The sequence below is a fragment of the Microchirus variegatus genome, assembly GCF_963457635.1.
Source record: "Microchirus variegatus genome assembly, chromosome: 18".
Classification (NCBI taxonomy): Eukaryota; Metazoa; Chordata; class Actinopteri; order Pleuronectiformes; family Soleidae; genus Microchirus; species Microchirus variegatus.
In genome coordinates, this window is record NC_139819.1 from 3310209 (window position 1) to 3319383 (window position 9175).

The window sequence follows — 9175 nt, forward strand, 5'->3', positions numbered from 1 at the left end:
ACCAGCTGTGAAGAAGAAGTTTCTTCATGTTCCTGAGTCAAACTTTAGTCACACAACTCCACTTCCGCTCATTAATGAGGTGACTGAGTGAGTAAATGAGTGAGTGACTGAGGACCGTGAAGGCAACACGACTCCTAAGAAACTTCAACAGGAAACAAAGTTAAGCTGCGTTCACGTGATTCCTGCAAAACTTGGATTTCACCACACTTTTCTCTGCTCTTTTTTTATGAAATTAAATATTTAAAAAATAATTTACAACAGTTAAAATAACAAAAAAATGCTGTTCCCAGACAAACATCATCGCCACGTTTAATACAGAAAATAAACAAATACAATGTAATAAACAAAACACAGATTATAGGAAATGATTATGTTATTAAAATTGAATTTAATGCACATTTAAAAATCTATGTACTTTGACTTTCTGCTCGTCTTCAGACTCGAAACTAAATAATAAGTATTTACCCGAGTTAACTCCTGAAAACACGTCCCTGAACGCATCATCACCCCCAAAACACACAGGATGCCAGTGTTTCCCACTGCATGTGAAGGCAGCACTGTTGGATCGAACGGTCCGTGAACACACCCAAAAACATCTGAGTCACATTTGCTGCAAAGTCCATTTCGTTTTCATCATCATCATAAAAACACGTCAACACTTATTAGTATTATTATGATTCATGTTTAAAGTCACACAGTTGAGGGTAACATAACCAAAGAATGTGAATTTTGGACTGAATGTTGACAAATGTGATCATTTTACATTCAATGACCTTTGACCTTTGATCATCACATCTAATCAGTTCATCTGTACACACACACACACAGAGGAGTGAGTAATTTCCCCTCAGGTAACAGAAAACACAGGTTATGATGATGACACACCTGTCCTCAGGTGATGTGTTCACTGACACTCTGGAAATTCCACAGATGTTTAAAGAAGGTGCAGTTTGTTTTTTTTGTATCTTCAGGCTACAAAAGTTTCACTGCTTCATCCTTTCACAATCTTTAAATGCATAAATAATTACAGATAAAAATGAATACGTTTGAGTGAAATAATAAAAAACAGTCGATCAGTTCATGTCATGGTTAATGACACAGTTATTGGTTTAAAAAAAGAGTGTAAATGGTCAGTGACGATGTAAGAATGTGCTTTTAGTGTCTGAATGTTTTATAACAACGTGTTGATAAAAAAAACAGTGAAAACATCTGAAACTAAAAGCACATTTTCTTCCACTGTTGAGGCTTTAATTTTGTATTTTTTTCTTTGTTTATCCTCGGTGTGAAACTGGAGCCGTCACACGTCGACTCCACATCAGTGACTTAATTAGTGATTACACACCTCATCAAATCTGAATGGTCCTCAGAGCAGAGACACACCAGGGTAATTATGTGTCTAACTGGCTTTTAATTACGACGTTAATTCTCCTGCTCGCCGTTTGGTTTCACTGAGACCTGAAGCATCAGACACGGAACAAAGACACGTTAAAAACAGAATTAAAAGCATCGTATTTTCCTGTTGTTTTTGTGAGTTTGCGCTTGAGAGTCGGAGGTTTTGTCGTCACGGGGGATTTAAAGCTGCAGACAAAATGAAAAGTGACACCAAAGGAAGCAGTGAAGTGTTGCAGCCGTGACAAAAGGTTTATTTACAGAAAACAAACAGAAAATTTAGTTTTTCGAGGAGAGAGCGCGTCACCATTTAACCTTTGACCTCTTATTTTACAACTTCTGCTCCAACAACACCGGCGTTAAAGTCAATATTTAGAGCATACATTCACGTCATGTCACGTCACGAAACGCAACGCAACGTTCTTAAAGAAGCGGTCAGATTATTTTTTGTTAACCTTGTAAACATTGTACTTTACGTCTGCTCCAACAACACCTGCGCTAAAGTCACTCTAAAATTATGATATGTTAATAACATTCACATTCATGTAACGTAACGTAAAGTATCGTAGCGCAAAGTATCGTAGCGCAAAGTATTGCAGCGCAGCGTAACACTCTTATAGAAACGGTAGGTTTATTTTTTTTAACCTTGTAAACATTGTACTTTTCCTGTGCTCCAACAACACCTGCGTAAAAGTGATTGGAAGTCTACGATATGTTAACATTCATGCAACAGAACGTAACGTAATGCAATGTAACGTAGCGCAACGCAAAGTAACGTTCGCGTTCTTTAAGAAACGTTACGATTATTTTTTCTTAACCTTGTAAACATTTTACTTTACAACGTCTGCTCCAACAGCTGTGTTAAAGTCACTCTAAGTCTACGATATGTTAATAACATTCACATTCATGTCACGTAACTTAAAGTAATGTAACGCAAAGTTACGTAGCGCAACGCAACGTAACACCCTTAAAGAAACGGTACTTTTATTTTTTCTTAACCTTGTAAGCATTTTACTTTACGTGTGCTCCAACACCTGCGTTAAAGTCACTCTAAGTCTACAATATGTTAACATTCACGTAACAGAACATAACGCAACGCAAAGTAACGTAGCACAACGCAACGTAACACCCTTAAAGAAACAGTACTTTTATTTTTTCTTAACCTTGTAAGCATTTTACTTTTCGTGTGCTCCAACACCTGCGTTAAAGTCACTCTAAGTCTACGATATGTTAAGAACATTCACATTCATGTAACGTAACGTATTGAGACGTAGCACAATGTACCATTACGTTCTTAAAGAAACAGTACGACTATTTTGTCTTAACCTTGTAAACATTTTTTAATATCACATTAAACACAAACTTAAACTATTTATTTATTAACTTAAAATGCTCTACTTTTTGTGACCTAGGTTACGCCAGTCTTTTAATAAGTGGATAAGATCAGATTAATGGCAGCTATGTTTTTTACTGAGCGTGAGCCTCTGTGTGTCAGACTGGTTCTCAGCAGCAGGGGGCGCTCACAGCACACTCCGCTCCGACTGCGTGTGTCGTACAGTGAGATTAAACGTCTCCTCGTCCTCCTGCTGTGCACCAACATTGACTCTAATCATCTGGATGTAATGTTTTCCAACATTAATGCGTTCACACCAGCTTCTCCTCCCGTGATCCTCTAAAGAGATCATTGACGTCTCATCAGCAGAACAAGACAATTGTGAAATGACTTCATCACCTGTTTCCTCGTCTCCACGCTCCGCGGACGCCTCGTCTCCGAGACTGAATTAATCCCGACTTCCCTCTAATCCAATTAAAATTAGGGAGCAGAGGTGCTGTCACTGCCAAACATGTTTCCACTGGAGCCTCCAGACAGATTAAGGTGAAGAAGATCTTTAATTTGTTAATCACCGAGCCGCGAGTCTTCATACGGCGAGTGGAGCGTGAAACACAAAGGAGGAATCAAGAACAATTACCAGGAGACGAGCGGAGGAACCAGCGTGGATTCATTTCATTATGAAGACGACGCTTCGCTGCCTGGACTCTGAGGGAGGCCCTGCAGTCAGGTGACCTTTGACCTGTCAGAGAGAACATGAACACAAACACTTCTTTTATAATCATTTATATTCATGCATTAATACTAATACATTTTATGTGATGCATATTTTTTCGTAATGAAACGATGAGATTTATGAAAAAATTACCAATAAATTAAGATGTGTTTAAGTGCAGCTGCTCTACTGATGCTGTCAATATATATAATATATAAAACTAATGTCATACACTTCAACATAAATAAAGTTTACGTGGATTAAATTAGTTTGTTTTCGCAATTGACAAAAAAAATTCACAAGAATTTAGCCTCAGTTAATAAAGTCCACGCCAGTTAAAGTCTGTGATACTCCTTATCAGTACCAATACTTACTGATACTCTTATCGATACTACAACATGTCATTTTGTGTAAAGAAAATAAATAAAGACGCTACAAGATGTTAAAACAGATATAACATTTTTTTAATAACCACAAGGTAATAATAAAGCTTCAACAGAACAGAAACTATGCAATTAAAAATGCGTCACACATCTGACCACACACACACACACACACACACTGTAATGACGATAAACTTACCGTGACTTGACGTCGCAGAAACTAAACCGGGTACATTAGCGTTAGCCGAGCTGCTAACGTTACTCGCGTTGTTATAGCAAAACACGCCATGAATGTATTAAAAAAAGTCTGGATAGAGCAAAGCCCCTTTGGCTCGCTCATTCATTCATTCATTCATTCATTCATTCCTGGAGCTGCTCACCCAGAGTAAACAAAAACAAGTTTCTCGACTTCCGCGTTTATTTCCGGGTTGTGGGCACCTTTGAGCACGCGCATAATTAGCCACAGACGTGTGTTATGCTGTGGTAGAGTCAGTGCTAATGCTTACAAATGCTAACCCAGGATACGTTCACCGACGTCTGTGTTCAAAACTGTTGTCATTTACAACTGTTTTTCAGCAAATAAACCGCATTAGTTTTGACTCCAGTGACGAAGTATAAAATCAACATTAACGGTTCCTATCACTGCTCCTGCTGCTAACTAGCTAAATAGCGTGCTAGCATCCAATGTGTGTCTACTCTGTCACAAATCAAACTTGTCAACACGTGTTTACGACATATATTCTGTCTGAACGGTGACATTGTTGCTGTTTTAAAGACAGAATAATGAAATACAAATAAAAATGTGATAGAAAAACTAACCATTCAGCTAAAAATAAGCATTATCTGTTTTTTATAGCAAACAGGAGCGTGAATTAGATTTATTCCAGTTTATCTTCACTGGTTTAAATCAACAGAGGAATTTCCTGTTAAATATCGTCCAGTGTTTCACTCGAGTCTTGGCTCAGTTGTTGATTTTATATTAAACGCAGACACCGAATGGTTTTCTTTTCCTTTCAAAGCGGCAGTTTCCACATTGACATTGATCAATAATCAATACGTGACATCACTTTGTGTCTGCATGTAACTGAACCTGAGCCTGGAAAAGTTTTTAAAAACGAGAAAGATGATCCTGAAAAGTTTCTTCTTCTTGAAAAATTAATCTACATTTGAACTTTGACATTTATCAGACGTCAGAAACAAACATGACCTCTTAAAATATCAGCCACGATAAAGAAAATTAGGGAATTTCATGATTTTAATCAATGTACAATGTTTGTTATAAAAACTCTTGAATTTTTCTTCTGTTTTGTTTGTTTTTTAGCCTGGATTCTCATTATCATAGCAACATGTCGTCTCCCGCTCTGAGTTCAGGACGCGTCCTCGTGTCTGTCCCTCACACTCAGGTGGACGTCTTTCGACCCCGCGTTGCTAATCTGTAGCGACACGTTCGCTCGCCGCCGTCGCTGCTCAGAAAAAGACGTCGCAGAAGCAGATTTGATGGAAACTCCGAGGTCGACGGGCGACAAGACAAGGGTGAAGCAAAATGGCAGCTGTCAAGAGACGGCCCCCCCCCATCCACCACCCCCCCCCCCAGCCCCGCCCACTGCCCCAGTCTGAGACTTCGTCACATGACCGTGATCCTCGTCTGAGGAAATGTGAAGCGGCACGAGCTTGTCAAGTTGAGTGAAGAGGTTCATGTGAACGTGACTGTGAAGGTAAACTCGTTTTGTTTACAGCGACGATGTCATCACTTCACGGGCCACGTCCACGGTGACATCACTGTGAAACTTTAGAAAACACTCCATAACAGGGCCGTTTCTAGCTGTTTGGGGGCCCTATGTGAGATACTATTTGGGGGCCCCTATTTTTTCCAAACTCGAGGTAGAGATTCCTAACTTTTTCTGATTCTGACCCCACAAACACTTACATGCTCTGCAAATATATGCATAATGAATGTATCCAATACATGTAAATGAAGAGACAGGTACTTTTAATTCTCAAAAATATAATAAAATATGAGTCTGAACTCGCAGTTTGGGGGGCCCTGGTGACTGTGGGGCCCTATGCAGCTGCATAGTCCGCATATAGCAAGAAATGGCTCTGCTCCGTAATCTCAATGTACAGTATGTCTCTGTAATCCCCTACGTCACAAGTTCACGTCTTTACCTCACTGTTAGACGGACTTTTCCAACAGGAAACTGAAGTTTGTAAACCACTCACTCTCCCACACCAAAGTCCATAGAGAAAATCAGTGATTTTAGCTCGCTGTGACACAGGAGCTGCTTGTCTACTGGGTTCAGACCCTGAAAATCATTTACAGCAGAAAATGGAGCTAATGTACTTTAAGTGCCATAGATTAGATGAGATTAGATTAGATTACACTGATCACTGAGGAGATTGACATGTTAAAGGACAGGAAATAAATGAGAACAAACTTTAGTACAAAGTATGAAATAAGATACTCCTCCTTTAATATGTAACTGCTTTTTCTTTTTTTTAATTTGTATTAATTTGGTGCTGCTTGTCTACTGCTGCCTCGTGTGGTCACTTTGTGTCACTGAGGTCAATCTGAGCAAAGGATTTCAAACACTGAAGTGGCAAAATAAGACATTTGAATTTAGTGATGGAGGCAACAGTGGATCAACAACTCCTGTGTGCTGTGATGTTAAAATCACTGATTTTCTCCATGAGGTTTGGTTTGGGACAGAAACTTGAGTTTAACCTTCATCTCAAATACATAGAGCAGTGAGCACCTGTCGTCCTCAGAGGTCATGTGAGGTCATGTGAGGTCGTGTGAGGGGGGAAGAAAAAATCACAGTTTCATCCAGTTGTGTTAAAGTAGAAAGAGTTGAGTGACAGGCTGAGAAAAACATCGTCAGGATGAGGAACTGTGTTCTTCCTCCGCTCCGAACGCCCGAGGCTGTTTGAACCAGGGCTGCTGCTGCTGCTGGTGATGATGAAGATTATGAAGATGATGGCGAAGAAGAAGAAGAAGAAGAAGATGATGGAGATTGAGGTGACGAGGGTGAACCCATTATCTGCTGCCGACTTACAGAACAACACGGCTCAGAGTTTCCTTCCTCTTTAAAAAGTGTTTTCAGCCTGAGGGGACGGGACAGAATGGGACAGGACAGGACAGGACAGGACAGGACGGGATGGAACGCTCCACTCCCCGTCCTCAGAGTTCTGATAATCAGATTAAAATAAAAAGCAGGAATTTACAGACAAAACTTATCAGATTCTTTTAAAGAAACACAACGTAGGATTTGCTCTCTGGTTCCCCCTACAGCTGGTAAACGGTACTGACCTGTACAGATCGATATGATAACGATGTTTGTTTGTTTAAAAAAAAAAAAAGATATTTGAAACAAAACAAAAACAGTGCGTTATTTTGACTTTTATTGATTAAAATATTAATCGGATCAATGATTCAGAAATCTGGAGCCATTTTTGCACAAATCTGGGATTTTTAATCCGGGATTAAACCTGATTAATCCTGATTGTCTGTGTATGTACATTATTGATATGTATTTACGTTGGTTTGTGTGTGTATATATATATATTATTTTATCTATAATAAATGTTTATTATTTTAGTATTTTATTTAATGCACAAGTTTTACCCTAATTTTGTTTATTATCTTTCTTAGTTTGACTAATCTCAAATATGTCTGTTGTTGTTTTTATGTTCACTATTAATCTCTAATCTCTCTAAACAGTTTTAAACCTGACTGAACTGATTGTACCTTGTTTTATTTATTTATTAATTTATTTATTTAGTGAGGGAAACAATAAAAAAAAGTATGATGCGTGCATATATAAATAAATATTCACGAGTTTAAACTCACACCGCTTGTTCATTTTCTGGGTTAGAGCTGTCACATGTGCTTTGATCAGATTATAGAGATTTACACTCCAGATGAAGCCATGTGTGAAAGAAAGTAAAGGCTTTTTTAAAAGTTTGATCGTGTCACATCAACATTTCTCTGTGTGTGTGTGTGTGTCACTTTCCTCTCAGAGCAAACATAAGAGGTTTAAATGAACGGATGAGGGGGAGAAAAACCCCTGCTCATCACTCACTGGTCACTCTTTAATTCCACACAGGTCACTAATCCCATCTCAAAGGTCAGTGACACTAACGAGCGCGGTGGACGTGTGGACGTGTGGACGTGTGGACGTGTGGACGTTTGGTCCCCGGTCCCCGCAGCTTTAAGTGGACGCGTTTACACGACCAGTAAACTTCAGCCAATCTCGCAAATATTTAAGTCGACTTTGAGCTGCAGCAGCGGAGCCTGACACCAGTGTGTGTGTGTGTGTGTGTGTGTGTGTGTGTGTGTGTGTGTGTGTGTGTGTGTGTGTGTGTGTGTGTGTCTGTCCTGAGGCGTTTTGGGATCCAGACCCTTAAAATCATGTACAGCAGAAAATGGAGCTAATGTACTTTAAGTGCCATAGATTAGATGAGATTAGATTAGATTACATTGATCACTGAGGAGATTGACATGTTAAAGGACAGGAAATAAATGAGAAACAAACTTTAGTACAAAGTATGAAATAAGATACTCCTCCTTTAATATGTAGCTGCTTTTTCTTTTTTTTAATTTGTATTCATTTAATAAATTATTACATCAAACTTAAATAGAGATATTGAAATAATGACCTATATAAATCTACATAATCTCATATGTTTCCATGTTAATGAAACCGTGATGAGACTTTTTACTGTTTTAACTAAGAATTTTTTATACAAACATGTGATTTACTCTTTTGAGTAAGTCTTTAGAGTCTTATTATAATATTTATTTAATCTTATATTATTTAGTGGAGAACTGACATTTTTATTCAGTTTTAATCCTTAAACCTGAACCTGAACCTGAATATGTCACATTTTGTTTTTGTTAAATCTGTTTTTGGCTGATTAATGATATTAAATTCTGATCTAAAACAATAAATGTATTATCTGTGGTTAGTTAGTTAGTTAGTTAGTTTATTTGTCCTTAAATAGGAAATTTGTTTTCACTGACCATACCGTACAAGCCTCAAAAACCATAGATACACACAGTTACAGTTCTTCACACACACAGTTGTTTTGATCTACGACATGAATGAATGAATGAATGAATGAAAGTGCTGTAGCAGCAAAGTCAAACTCTGGTGAACACGTGGCACATTCTTCTCTGCGCTCGTTTCCTGTCCTCGTGAGACAAACGTGGGACTGGTGTTGCGTGCGAGACAAAGGACGTCCCACAGGGAACGAGGGGGGGGGGGGGGGGGACTCGTCCCCCAGAGAGCACGAGCAGAGGGTGAAGATGATGGTGGTCATCAGATAAATCTGCTGTGAAATCCCCACCTCCCCTCACCC